Raw genomic sequence first — 14,130 nt, forward strand, 5'->3', positions numbered from 1 at the left:
AGCAGCATGGCGCCTCAGCTAATGGGGGATCATATCTACATCCCCCCCGTTCTTGCACCCAGCTCCATGCTAAACCGCAGCGTCTGTCATCATCTCGTACCGCACGGGATACAACAGGCCTTACAAGTTCAAATGTCCGCACATAAAATGAAAATAGAGTTACAACAATGTGATATTTCTGTGTTATGGAGGGCATAAAGGAAGGTGGGAACATGTCTTTTGTGGAGGGAAGGTTGGTCTCGGTGGTTGTGTGGTTCCCAGATCAGGCTTTGATTTAATCTAGGACGCATTCAATCAGCAGATAAGAGAAATACAACAATGAAAGCCCTTTGCTAAATGTACAACTTCTCTCTGTCCTTTTTTACTTCTTAGCTAGACATGATGCATATTAATGTTCTGCAGGAAAACTCAAAATGTTTTATCAAATCAGAAGCCTGCCAGCTTTTTGTGTGTGCGTGTGTGTGTGTGTGTGTGTGTGTGTGTGTGTGTGTGTGTGTGTGTGTGTACATCATGTGAGCGCAGCATTATTAGGCCTTTCTGGGGAGTTATCCATTAATTCGGGGTTAAAGTCCATTTGCATCGAGACAAAAGGGACATGGGCCATCCATCTCCGTGCTGAGGGGAAGGGGATAACAGAGGGAGGGAAAGGGGGAGGGGTACGTGTGTGTATGTGTGTGTGTATGTGTGTGTGTGTGTGTGAGTGTGTGTTCGAGAGAGAGGGAGGTGAACCGTCCTCTTGCAGATAAATCTGTTGCCCTCAGGGGTGCGTTTACATAGGTGAGGACTGACTGTTCTGCAAGCCCAGAGTGATTTATCTGAAAATACCACCAGTTACCACACACACACATAGAAACACCCACACACACACATAGAAACACCCACACACATACACACACACACACACACACACACACACACACATATATAGAAACACACACACCTATAGCACCGCTTGGAATCAATTCCTATGGACGAAGCAGCCTATTTCCCTTCACCAGTGTGTGTGCAAATTACCTCACAGCTGCACTTGCACATGCAAACACTAATGCACACAAAAAGACATGAACACACACACACACCTTACAGTATTAGAAAACAAGAGGAAAAATGACCCAACTGAACATTTGGAAGAGGATAAATGTGTAGGTAAAACACACACACTGCTCAACAAAGTCATATTAATATATTATTACAATAAACAGTATTTTATTCCTGTAGAGTATTTAATTTAAAATGATGTTCCTGGCTCATGTTATTCTAATTTCTATTTATAGTTTGCTTCTTACATTACACTAGAATCATAATAGGTTTTATTACCAGGTAGGTTTACAAATACAAGGAATTGCTTTGGTATAAGTGGTGTATATGAGACACAGAAAGAAGATTACTTAGCAAGAAAAAAAAATGAAAATAATAATAATCACCTGCAACATTCTCTTGCACTATTTTATTTGTATTCTGTTTATTTTTGCACTATTTTTTTTATTGTTTTATGTCTTGTAAAGTGTATGTTGCATTGTTGAAGGAGGCTTGGACTTCATTGCCATAACTGCACTACTCTGCAAATGACAATAAAACCTTTGAATCTTACAGTATTAGAAAATAAGAGGAAACATTTCCAAAATCTGTATATTTGGAGAAGGATAAAAGTAGATTTTCTTGTTTTTTTGCAGATTCTTTTTTCACTGCAGCTGCCTAGATCCTCCCTCACACACAACCACAGAAAGGATTTCCTAGCAACGATTATAATGCGCACACACACGGTACACACTCACACACAGAGACGCGCACACACACAAGCTCAACGCGCTGGGGCTCCCTCCAGCTATCAGCGTGGGCTTCCCCCTCCTTCTCCCTCCCTCCCCCTCTCCCTCCGTGGAGAAAAAGAAGGGAGAGAGAAAGGGAGAGGGAGAGAGAGAGAGAGAGAGGGAGAGAGAGAGAGAGATCCCCTCTTCACAACTCTCCCCTGGAAGCCCCAGCTGCTGGCTAGACTGCGCACCGGAATGGCGGTGTGTGGATGTGGAAATGTCTCGTTTTGCGCCAAAAAGTGGCCACGGAACGCAGGAATGGACGCAGACGGAAAGACGGGGAGAAAGAGACAATGTGTGCGCAAACCGCGGCCATAGTTTTAACGTGAAAGTCGAGGGAAGAACCGGGAAACGGCTCCGTGTTTTCGAAGACAGTGAGAGGGGGGGATGGGAAAGCTTGGAGAGCCTCAAGAAGAGCGCTTTTTATTCGGTGCGTAATGACACAGCGCGTCCATCTGATGGTTGTAGCCTACCGACGTGCTGTTGACGAGAAGGAGGAAGAGGAGGAGGAGGAGGGGGGGGGGGGGGTTCAACGTGTGAGGCTATACCGGCGAATACCGGGGACGGTTTCATATCCAGACACTACAACCGACACTGGAGCAGAGGCTACAGCCCCATCGCGCGCAACTTGACGCACATGGCACGCCCCTCCTCGCCCCCCCTCCTCTCCTCTCCTCTCCTCTCCCCCTCCACACTGACAGGGAGGCGTTTGCAACAGAGCGCCATTTTCAAAAAAGCCTTCTTTGCATATGAGATTTATTCTCGCTGCAGCCGTCTCATGTTACACATTCATCTGCGCAACGAGAACATGGACTGAGGAGCAGGAAGAAAAACTGGAAATCTGGACCAAAATTCTATCTGACATATTTTGTTCTTTTTTAATTGTTTTTTTTGGTTGAAAAGGTGAGAGATTTTCAGATTTTTATTTTGGGAATGTATTACCAACATGCACTTTGCAGCTGTAGGTTAGCAGGGCGGTGACTCCGGGGTTGTTGTTATTGTTTGTTCCTTAATAATTTACGCAACATTTTCATTTTATACTGTAGAAATAAAAAACATACAAATGTCATTAATTTATATATGTTCAAAATCAATATTAAATACGAAAAATAATTACGCAATTATAAAAAAAAAGATACTATTAGACTTCACATAAAATAAAGTCAAATATGTCTTTAAAAAATACAATCCTATAAATATATATTCAATGTGAAGACTTGATATAAAACATTACATGGTGCAATAGCATAGCCTATATTCCCTATGTTATAAAATAATAATAAATAGTAATTTATACGTAATATGGAAATCGCTCGTATAGAATTTAGAACAAAATTCTGGATGTTTTACTTTTATTTTAGATCAATTTAAAACACTCGGTGGTGCGTTCACGGCGTAAAAACCTAAACCAATAAAACCTAAAAAATCGATCATTGGCGGGGTGGGCCACATACGCCATGTTGAGATCCTTTGTGTGTGTGAGAGTGTGTGTGTGTGTGTGTGTTCAGAGGTCCTATAACTCTGACCTTTTTATTTTTAGCCAACATTTCAAATATAGGACGTAATAATTAAATTAAGAGTCACTAAGTATTTTATAAAATACAATTTTACGATTTTAATTGCGACACAGATTTTAAAAAACAAAGCCGTGGAGATGTGGACACTAGTGTGAGATAAAAAAATAAAAAAAACAGATTCAGAGTTTCCTCCTATTTTTTCACGGTTTAATTTGAGGGATTTCTCCTCTTGTTTCGGGTCGTCTGGCTTTATGTTGGATCTTCTTTTAAAGTCTAGAAGCTTCAGAAAAAGTAAAATTACAGGCTGGCTGCTTTACATAATTACACACGGAGGAGTATTCTGCTCACTTTGAAGAACACGCTTTTAGTTTTACTAATCATCACAGCGCGTAAAACAGCAGCTCATTAAATTGCGGACATATTATCCTTATTATCTTATTCGCCGTTTTTGAAATTCACTTTAAACATTTTGGACAAAAAGCAGCGTTGTGTTTTCTTCAGTCCGTTTATTTGTTTCACCGTCAAAACGCAACCGATTAGGTTTTATCTTGTGTACAAATCTCTCATAATTGAAAACAGCCTTAAAACGTTTTTCTTTTTCGGTGTGTTTGGCTAAACTTCAGTGACTTTTCATTGAAATGTGTGTGTGTGTGTGAGAGTGTGTGTGCTGCAGTCAGTGAGGAGTTAACGTGTTGGTGAAGTTAATTCAAAGTGACTGCAGCAGGACGGCCAGCTTTTCTGTGGCAGCACGATGAGGCGATAATAGCAATAATAACAATAACAAGACGCAGACTCTCTGGCGAGGAGAAACACCAAATATTAACGTTACGGTATAGACTCCGAAATATATATTTATTTAATATTAATGTGTGTTTGCTACTGCACTGACACTCGCTGAGATTACTATATCTATACCTACAATGTATACTAACAGTGAACACTTTTACACAATAAATACAATTAATAAAATAAATACGGTTTAGGTCTTTCTTAATTTTGCAATTTTACATAATTTTAAAATATATATTTATTTATGATTTGTGTGTTGGATACTGCACTGACACTCGCTGAGATTACCTATAACTACAAGTACAGTAGGCTACACTTATAATAATAGCAGCGAACACTTTTCCAAATTAAATACAATTGTTATTATTAATAACATAATAAATACATTTTACGTTTTTCTCGATTCTGCACTTTTTAAAAATGTTTAAAAGATGTGTTTTATAAAATGTGATTTGATGACGTATGGGAAGGAAAACACGTCAAGGTGCATGAGGGTAATAGGCTAATTATCTATACACATAGAATAAGTAAAAGAGGAATAAACAATAAAACGATTGGGGAAAAAAGTATCAATATTTTGAGAAAATCAAACCGTTTGAGAGATAACTCAAACAAGCAAATACACCAATGAAAATAAACAAATACAGATATATAAATAAGGTCATCAAACATTTCTGATAGTTTTATATTCTTGTTTTTCTTCAGTTAAGCTTAGCCCTGTGGGTTTAAAAAAAACATACTAAATATTAACTTTATCAGAATAGAGATTTTAAAGCTGTATTATGTGCTGTTGTGTGTGTCCTTTTTGTATGTGTGTCGCAAAAGTTTAAAATAAAAATGTTTATAAAACACTTTGACCTTTTTCAGTTTTTTCTATCGTCTTCTGACTGAGTGAAACACACACTGTTGTTGATATGGCGTGGTGTCGTAATGATTAATAAATACATTAAATACAACTGAAGATTTTCAGTTGTAGCTTATTTGCCTTTAAAACGATCCTTGTGCGTGCATGTGTGTCTACTGTGCACGTGTAATTGTTATATGCCTACCTGAATTATTTAAACATTTGCAAGACAAACAAGTTGCGCGTGTGTGTGCGTGTGCAAATGTGTGTGTGTAATGTATGCAAACTCAAAGAAGGCTGCTGCTTATAATAACTCCTATTGAACACAACCTAAAGAGCAAATCGATTTAATTTAAAAAACGCAACCAGATGTATTTTTAGGTTTTAGGTTTTTTTTAGGTTATGACGTGCCACAGCAGAGGGGCATGCTGGGATGTGTCCGCGCTCAAAGGCCCACAAACAGCCGCCTGAAACCCTGGGCGTCAGAGCTGATTTCCCGCCTCCTGCAGCCCTGATGGGCGTCATGCAAAACGTCCCTATCTCCATAATTGCATCGCAGACAATTAAGAGTTAAATGAACAAAGTGGTGGGCCCATGAAGTGGAATACAACACGCACAGCTCGATCATTGCCAATAATACAAATAAAATGTCTTCTTAGATAACATGGACGTTTGGGTTCCTACATAAACCTGGTTTCTTCACAAAACTCTCCAACTGAATGAGGAACTGGCACAAGTTGAAGCTTTTTTGGACAAACAATAAACCTTTTGATGTTTGTTAACGTCAGAATGGAGGTAACAATTGTTTACTTTTTGACTATAATTTATAGAACAGTAAATGCTTTATAACCACTATATACAATGTTGTAAACTAAGTACAATTTGGAAGAACTTGCAGTATTTTCATTTTATGCTCCTTCATAATTCTACTCCACTATATTTTAGAAGCCAGTATTTTGTACCTTTTATTCCATTGCATTTATCCTTTGGTTCCTTAAATTCAGATGTTTAGCTAATACAAAATATAAATTAACTAATAAATAAAAACAGACATAACATTCTAGGTTAAAATACCCAGCAGCAGTAAACAAAATAGTTGTGATAAACACATCAATGGTTTAATTCACTGATTTCATTCTTACACTGCCCATTAAGCTAAACAAATATCTTTTAGTATTAAGTATACTTAGATGCCAATACTTTTGTACGTTAGCTTATGAATGCAGGACTTTTACTTGTAAGAGAGTATTTTTACACTGTAGTATTTCTACTTTTACTTGAGTATTTCTTCCTCTAGGCTCCTTAAATAGACCTGGTTTCTTCACCTCAACTAATACAACTCCAATTGAATGAGGAAATGGTCACAAGTTGATACTTTTTTTGGACCCACAATTAACTTCCTGATGGAGGTTTACTTTTTTACTATAATTTAAAACCACTTTTAGAGAACACAATGTGTGACTCTGCAGCCTCACTTTACATGAAAGATGCCACTTTTGGCTACCAGTTGATTGTTTGGTATAAGACAGAGGCGGAGCTGAGGGGAGGAGGGGTGAGGTGGTCCCCCCCCCCCCCCCTTCCCTCACCCCCGCTGCACTGGGATGGCCTGAGAGAGAACCCCCCACCCTATAGCGAGAAGGCACCCAGCTACGAAATACAATACAAACTCAATTAAATGCAGTCTCCGCTGCGATTTACCGCAATGAATGATAAATTGGTCGTCGTTCTCACACTGTAGGATCTCTGAAATTGCAATAATAGGCAGAATCGTTATGTAAAATATGCATAGGCTTTCACATTTACCAAATTTAGTCCAGGAGGGGCAAGCGTCTGTCTGCGCCTTTGTTTGGAAATTCCTGCTTAAATAACCAGGTTTGTCTCTAAAAGCGGTGTGTTTAAGGTCAAACTGCTACATGGGCTAAATTGCCACATTGTTACCCACGAGAGAGGACGTTGGCAGCCAAATAAAAATGTATCTACGACTTCACTTATTGCTGAAAATGCTGAATAATTTTGTGGCCGTCTAGCGTGAAATTAGTACATGGCCAAAAGATGGTTAAGCAGTAAACAGTGTAAACAATAATTACAAACAGAGAGAGGAGGGGGGAGGCTCTTTACCTGCAAGCCTCTGGAGCAGCGAGGAGAACTAAACCATGCATTTTAAAAAAGTTTCAAAAAACCTATAAAACATATTTACAATCATTACCTTAAACCACGCAGTTATGTGGTGAGAAGTGAACGTTAAACCCTCAAAATGAAGAGCTTTTTGTCCCACGTTCGTCCAAATGATACATGATGATTTGAAGATTAGATTAAATACATTTATCTCCCTTACTAAAACTTTAATTTGATTAGGGTTGATCTGGTGTAACTGCCTCATGATCCTGTTCACATAATGCAAGTATTTTTCAGATTATAGTGTATCTTATATATAGTGTAGCATTAACTGAATTATGTCCAATTTTAAACATAACGCAACATTTCAAAGACCATATTTTGTAATTTTCACATTAAAAAAAAGCCCCCCTTGAGGGTGAATGTAACACTAATGCAATAATGGGTTAACCTAACTAATTGCAAAGTCAAAACTACCTATTGCTTTAGTCAATTCTAATGCATACAATATTTTGAACGACTAGTATATTACATTTATACAGAATATATACAATAAATATATAAGGCTGCTAAAGTACAAACGTGCAGAACATATTTATACTTATAAAATAAAATGACTGTATTCTGTATATCTCTGATTGCCAATTCTGCAAGTTCAGTCAATGCATTTCAATCTTCTCGCTGTTTTGATCGTCAGATAGCTCAAATAAAAATGTCACTTCTCTATTGCACCCGTAATGTCACTCACAAGCTTGACAGGGTTTCATATGTGGGAGAAAACAATATTCAATTAAACATTATGAGTCATTATAACAATAATAAAGGTTGGACTCCACACTCAAAACTACATTCATGTAAAATAATAGATTTCACCTGGTGAGTGTGTAAATACGTCGAGACCGCTGAAACTCTTTTTGACTCACATCACAGCGAGTGGTATCACTGATGCCAGGTAGAGGGAAACCACCATGATGACTTCTTTTTGGGTTAGCAGCATTTTTCTATCCATTTTCAAAAAGCGTGTAGATATTAAAGAATCAACGAGTGTATCAGAGTTCCCCTTCCTCCCACCAGGCTCTATTCCCTTTGAGACATGCAACGCATAGTTCAATTCTCTCCTCACTGAGGGGCATACAACAACAAGCCCACTATTCATTTGTGAACATATCTGCACATTCCTCTCTCTCTCCACACTGAATGTTTCTCATACAAGCCTTTCCCAATTATCCCACCGTGCTGAAACACACTAATTTAATAGAACAGGAAAATCGATGCAGTATTATGCTCCCTTTTTTTTTAACAGACACCAGCATGTTGGAGAGCAAAATATCCTTTAAAGCGATGAATGACACTCACACTTTGCAGCAGGTTGTAGAAAATCCATGCAGACAGTTTGGTTTTAGTCTAAAAATGACAAAAAACCTCAGGATTTGTCAACAAATCAAATACTACAATTTCAAACTGACGTGTCTAATTAACGCAGGAGTCAGATGGCGTGTCAGGGCGGCTAATATTTAGGTTTTGATGGTGTGTGTGTGTGTGGGGGGGGGGGGGGATATGTATGCGTATATACGGCCAACAACCAGAGCTGTGTATCATGGAAAAATATTGATTTTTCAGTGGCCTGAGAAAGACAGACACACACTCACTCACTCTTCCCCCCCACCCCTTCCCCCCCTCTCCTCTTTATTCCATTAATCTCTGGGAGCAGTGTAAGATACTGGAGGGTTAGTGTAACATCGTGCAGCTCTAATATATTCCAGCCCTCACTTTGCCTGTGGCATCCATATGTTTAATTCCACTACAAATGTTTTGACAGCAAATGAAACTTGTTTCTTTCTCCTTTTTTGTGGAAAAAACACAATGCTTACATTCTCTATCTGCTGCCTCTTTCTCTCAAATGTGTGTGTGTGGGTTTTAAAGAAATTATGCTTTATTTAATTGATCATGGACCACCTGGAGTTTCAACATTTCCCCTGGCTGATTTCAGACTCCCTCAGGTCAGATACACATGTGATGTCTATAGCTGCCGAAGAGACGGGTGAAATATGCCATTTGCAATTCTAAACGGGTATAATGCTGCATGGATTATGTTTTAAATTGTGTTGTTTATATTAAAAAAAACGCCTAACATTTTTAAATAAAGGGAGATATTATGAATTTGTGGCTTTTCATTGTTCTTTACTACACACACAACTATTTAAAGGCATCTACGAGACCTGCAGGTGTGTGTACGACAATGGACACCATCGACAAGACACTGCGCTCTCTGTGTCAGTCACACACACACACACACAGGATCCTGATGTATGTGTGTGTGTGTGTGTGTGTAGGGAGGGCAGATGTGTCGACCAGGAAGGAAGGAGGCTTATGAGGTCAACAGGAGAGAAAGCAAGATTCCTGTGTGTGTGTGTGTGTGTGTGTGTGTGTGTGTGTGAGTGTGTGTGTGTGTGTGTGTTTGTGCACGTGTGTGTGTGTGAAGCAGGGGGTTTCTAACGTGTGCTTCCGGTGCAGGATAGCCCATTCATCATCCTCACATGGTGGGTTTACTTTGCCAGTGATAGAGAAAGGGGTGAGGAGCAGCAGCTCTACAGGGAGAATGAATGTGTGTGTGTGTGTGTGTGTGTGTGTGTGTGTGTGTGTGTGTGTGTGTGTGTGTGTGTGTGTGTGTGTGTGTGTGTGTGTGTGTGTTGGAGGAGGGGCACGTCAATGAACGAGAATGGGACCGATGGCCAAACCAGATGTGAAGGTGTGCTGCTTTTTGCGAGAATGTGTGTGTGTGTGTGTGTGTGTGGGTGTGTGTGTCGGGGGTGTGTTACAGGGTCAGATTTACTCCCCCCTTTTCCTCCCCTCATAGCTGACATACACGTCACATGCCACCTTTCCCTCCCTCCTTCCTTTTCTCCCCCATCCTCTCCGACGTAAAATCATGCAAAAACACACACAGCTGAGCGTCCGCCTCTCTACATTCCACACACACACACACACACACACACACACACACACACACACACACACACACACACACACACACACACACACACACACACACACACACACACACACACACACACACACACACACACACACACACACACACACACACACACACACACACACACACACACACACACACACTGGGGAAGATGCTTTAAGTTAAAGGTGTCTTGTTTTGAGATGACATCACACTGCAATTGTGTGTGTGGGTTCAGAGCGAGGTCAGGTGACATAACAGATGATCCCGTCATGCTTTCAAACAAACAGCTGCTGCCATGACAACAACTAAATATGCAACAGGCCAGGAGGAGAAAGGAGGAGGAGGAGGAAGAGGAGGTCAAAGGCTGGGAGGAGGAGGACAGATGAAGAGTCACATCTTCCGTCAGATTTCAGACTTCACACCTCCTCTCCGTAGGTTTTCGTTTTTTTCTGTTCAATCCTGAATCAGCTCAACTGGAACGCTCCGTTGCTTTCCTCCGAAGGCCCAGCTGACCCCTGACCAGCGGGATCAGCTGCTGTTGTGTTATGGGAAACGACAGAAAGAAAAGGATGAACCACAGCCTCCCCTACTGGCCACACACCGTCATGAAAATATCAGAATCAGAATCGGAATTACAGATACGAGGAATTTGCTTTGGTGTAAATGGTCAGAGGTGGGAGAAGTACTCAGATCTTGTACTTTAGTCAAAGTAGAAGTAGGCTACTAGAGTGTAGGAATACTCAGTTACAAATAAAAGTCCTGCATTCATTATGTTACTCAAAAGTAGAAAAGTATTGGCATCAAAATATACTTAAAGTACCAAAAGTAAAAGTAGTCATTGTGCAGATTGACCCATTTCAGAATAATATATCTGATATGTGTTATAATGATTGATCATTAAAGTGTTCTCAAAGCTGAAGGTGCAGCTAGTTTGAATGACTTTGTATACTGCAGGGTAGCTTGTGAACTTACTCCAGGTGTAACTTAAGACTTATTTAAGAGTTGATTATATTTCATAATTAATTCATCCAAATCTGCAAAGTAACTAAAGGTAGGCTATTAAATAAATGTAGTGGAGTAAAAGTACACTTTTTACCTCATAACAACGGTGTAGAAGTACAAAGTAGCAACAAATTGAACGTCTAAAATCTACTTAAGTACAGTACTTGAGTAAATGTACTTAGTTATATTCCATTACTGTAAAAGGCTGCATACTAAGACACAGAAATAAATAAAAAGAGTACTCTAATAAAAGCAATTAAAACAACTATTTAAAAGACTATTGTAACAAATTAAAAAGTAGAGACAATATTAACACAAAATATAAATATGTGAGAAACTGTCAAATATGACAAATACTATTAAGTGGAGAGCTGTGCAGATTTAAAAAGAGGTAGTGTGGAGCAGACAGGGTTGTGCAGGATATCATCTAATTCTGATCAACTGAACCAATTAAAGGGGAATCCGTCTGATTGAAACCCGGCAGAGGAGGTGAGATTTGATGGAGAGTTTTTCTTATTCTTTAAAAGGGGGAAACGGTGAAGGGTGAGAGAGGGGACACCGAGGCGGGGTCTCAGCGGGAATTGGGAACACCTGTGGGATTCTGGGATTCGTCATATCACAGACATGCATGGATAATACACTGATGCAGAGTCAACGTGCTCTTTCTTTCTTCTTTCACACACACACACACACACACACACACACACACACACACACACACACACACACACACACACACACACACACACACACACACACACACACACACACACACACACACACACACACACACACACACACACACACACACACTTTCCTCTGACCTTGTTTGGGGTCACACTGAGGGGGACTGAAATGAGTTTCAAATGTTCACATTATTTATTATTGAGTATCATCTCACTGTACAAATCCCTTGCAGATGTTAGCCTTTGGTGCAAAGCCTGGTGTGTGTGTGTGTGTGTGTGTGTGTGTGTGTGTTGTGCATGGTTAGGAAATGCTACATAGAGCACATCATTCTTTTAAAAGGAAGTAGGGTTAGTGTTTGAGGAGGATAGTGACTGCAGAAATGAGGGATGGTCTTTATGTGGCGGCGTATTTGTTTTTAAGGCAACGAGGCTATGGTGCGATCAAGGATTACTAAAGTTGGAGAAATACAAATATTACGCAGATTTTCAGAGATAAAGTAAATGTTTGGCTGTCAATTTGTCCTGATGAATAGATTTTGTTGCGGATTTTTGAACAGCTGTGCCAGGATTTCCTACTTTGTGAACTATCACTATAAGCAGTTTGAACATTTTTGCAAATAGAATTAAGAAAAAGGGAAGTAATATAACATATGTAAAGTGTCCTGATTGCTAACACAGAGGACACTCAGATAATGCACTTTGTATTTTATTTGAGAATTTGAAGTTTTAGTGCTATATGCATTGAAACTGACATAAACTAAATACAGTATTTGCAGATGTAATTGGGCTATAATTCAGCCATCTTTGTGAGTGTGTCAGAAGGAGGTGAGACTCTCTGAGTGACTGGAGACACACTAGTGATGGTCTTTATGTGATAGTGTATTTGTTTTTAAATGCAAAAGGCAACAAGAAGCAGGGTGAAGGGGGGGGGGGGGTCTGTCACCGCGCTGTCAGCAGACACACAGGCTGCTCCGTCTTGTGATCGGACCCTTGTGAGATTCATTTGAGAGAAAACTGCTTCTCGTTTTGCATAAAGGGAAAACAAAGCCCGGTGCAAAGAGCGGGACCGGATGCTGTTTCACAAAGTGAAGAGTCTGATGAGTCAGAGAGAGATGAGAAACTGCATGGTGTGATCACGGATTACTCAAGTTGAAGAAATGAAAATATTACGCAGATTTTCAGATTTAAAGTAAATGTTTGGATGTCAAATTGTCCTGGTGAAGATTTTGGTGTGGATATTTGAAGGCAGCTGTGCCAGGATGTCCTACTTTATGAACTATCATCACTATAAGAGTTTCAACATGTTTCCAAATCAAATTTAGAAAAAGGAAATCAATTAATTGTTTCAATATTTTAAAGTGTCCAGATTGTTTACACAGAGGAAACTCATATAATGTACCATTTTATTTCATTTGAGAATTTGAAGTCTTAGTGCTGTACAATTGAAACTATGATATTGTGATTAAATCCAGCATATATAAATAACATTTGACTATAATTTAGCCAAAAATAAATGGATAAACATTTAAGAATATCCAACACATCTTTATTACCGTCCATGTGGACATTTAAATTATAATCATATATTTTTTACAAACAACAACTAATACCCAAATAAATTAAATATTCAAATATAAGTAATTCATAATAAGGTTTTTGTTGGTTTCTTGGCATTTGGGGAATTTACTCGTGACAGTATTTATTTGTATACTTTTAGAAGTATTCCTTAAATCCTGGATACATTCCTGATAACATCACCAGCAGACGGTGAAATCATGTTTCCCAAAAGTTTGAGTTTTTAGATCCGGCTTGAGAAGGGTGTATTTTGTCTTTGTCCAATAAAACCCACATTAATCATTTGGATTATTTTTAATAGGTGGCATTATGATCAAAAGGTAAACAAATGCTGCTATTCTTAGTTAATGGCATTGATTCTGTTGGACACACTCGAAAGAAAGTGACACAAAATAGTTTTCGAGGAATTTTGAATTTAAAAAAAAGCAGATTTTCTTAAAATGTGGTGTGTGAAATTGGTGGATTAAACAAAATCCCTTAACAAATAACTTTCTGTAGCTTTAAGGATTAGTTGAACATAAAGAGAAAGCAAGCAGGAGCACATTTGATCAATTTGCAAACATTGTCCGAATGGATTATTCCGGCCTGATTTCCCTGCTGCAGTTTGGAGGTCTGGTAGCAATGAAAGTCTTTCTAAAGGTCAGAAGTGAACTCAGTCGCCAGGCTCGCCTCGGGACAGAGGGTCAGCCGCATCCTGCAGAGCGCTGGTGACCTTTCTGATGTCAGAGTGTGCGTGTGTGTATCTGTGTCTGTGTGTGTGTGCGTGTGTGGATTCAGTGTGTGTGTGTGAGCCTTAAGGCAGGTCATATATAAATGT

The sequence above is a fragment of the Trematomus bernacchii genome, unplaced genomic scaffold, assembly GCF_902827165.1.
Source record: "Trematomus bernacchii unplaced genomic scaffold, fTreBer1.1, whole genome shotgun sequence".
Classification (NCBI taxonomy): Eukaryota; Metazoa; Chordata; class Actinopteri; order Perciformes; family Nototheniidae; genus Trematomus; species Trematomus bernacchii.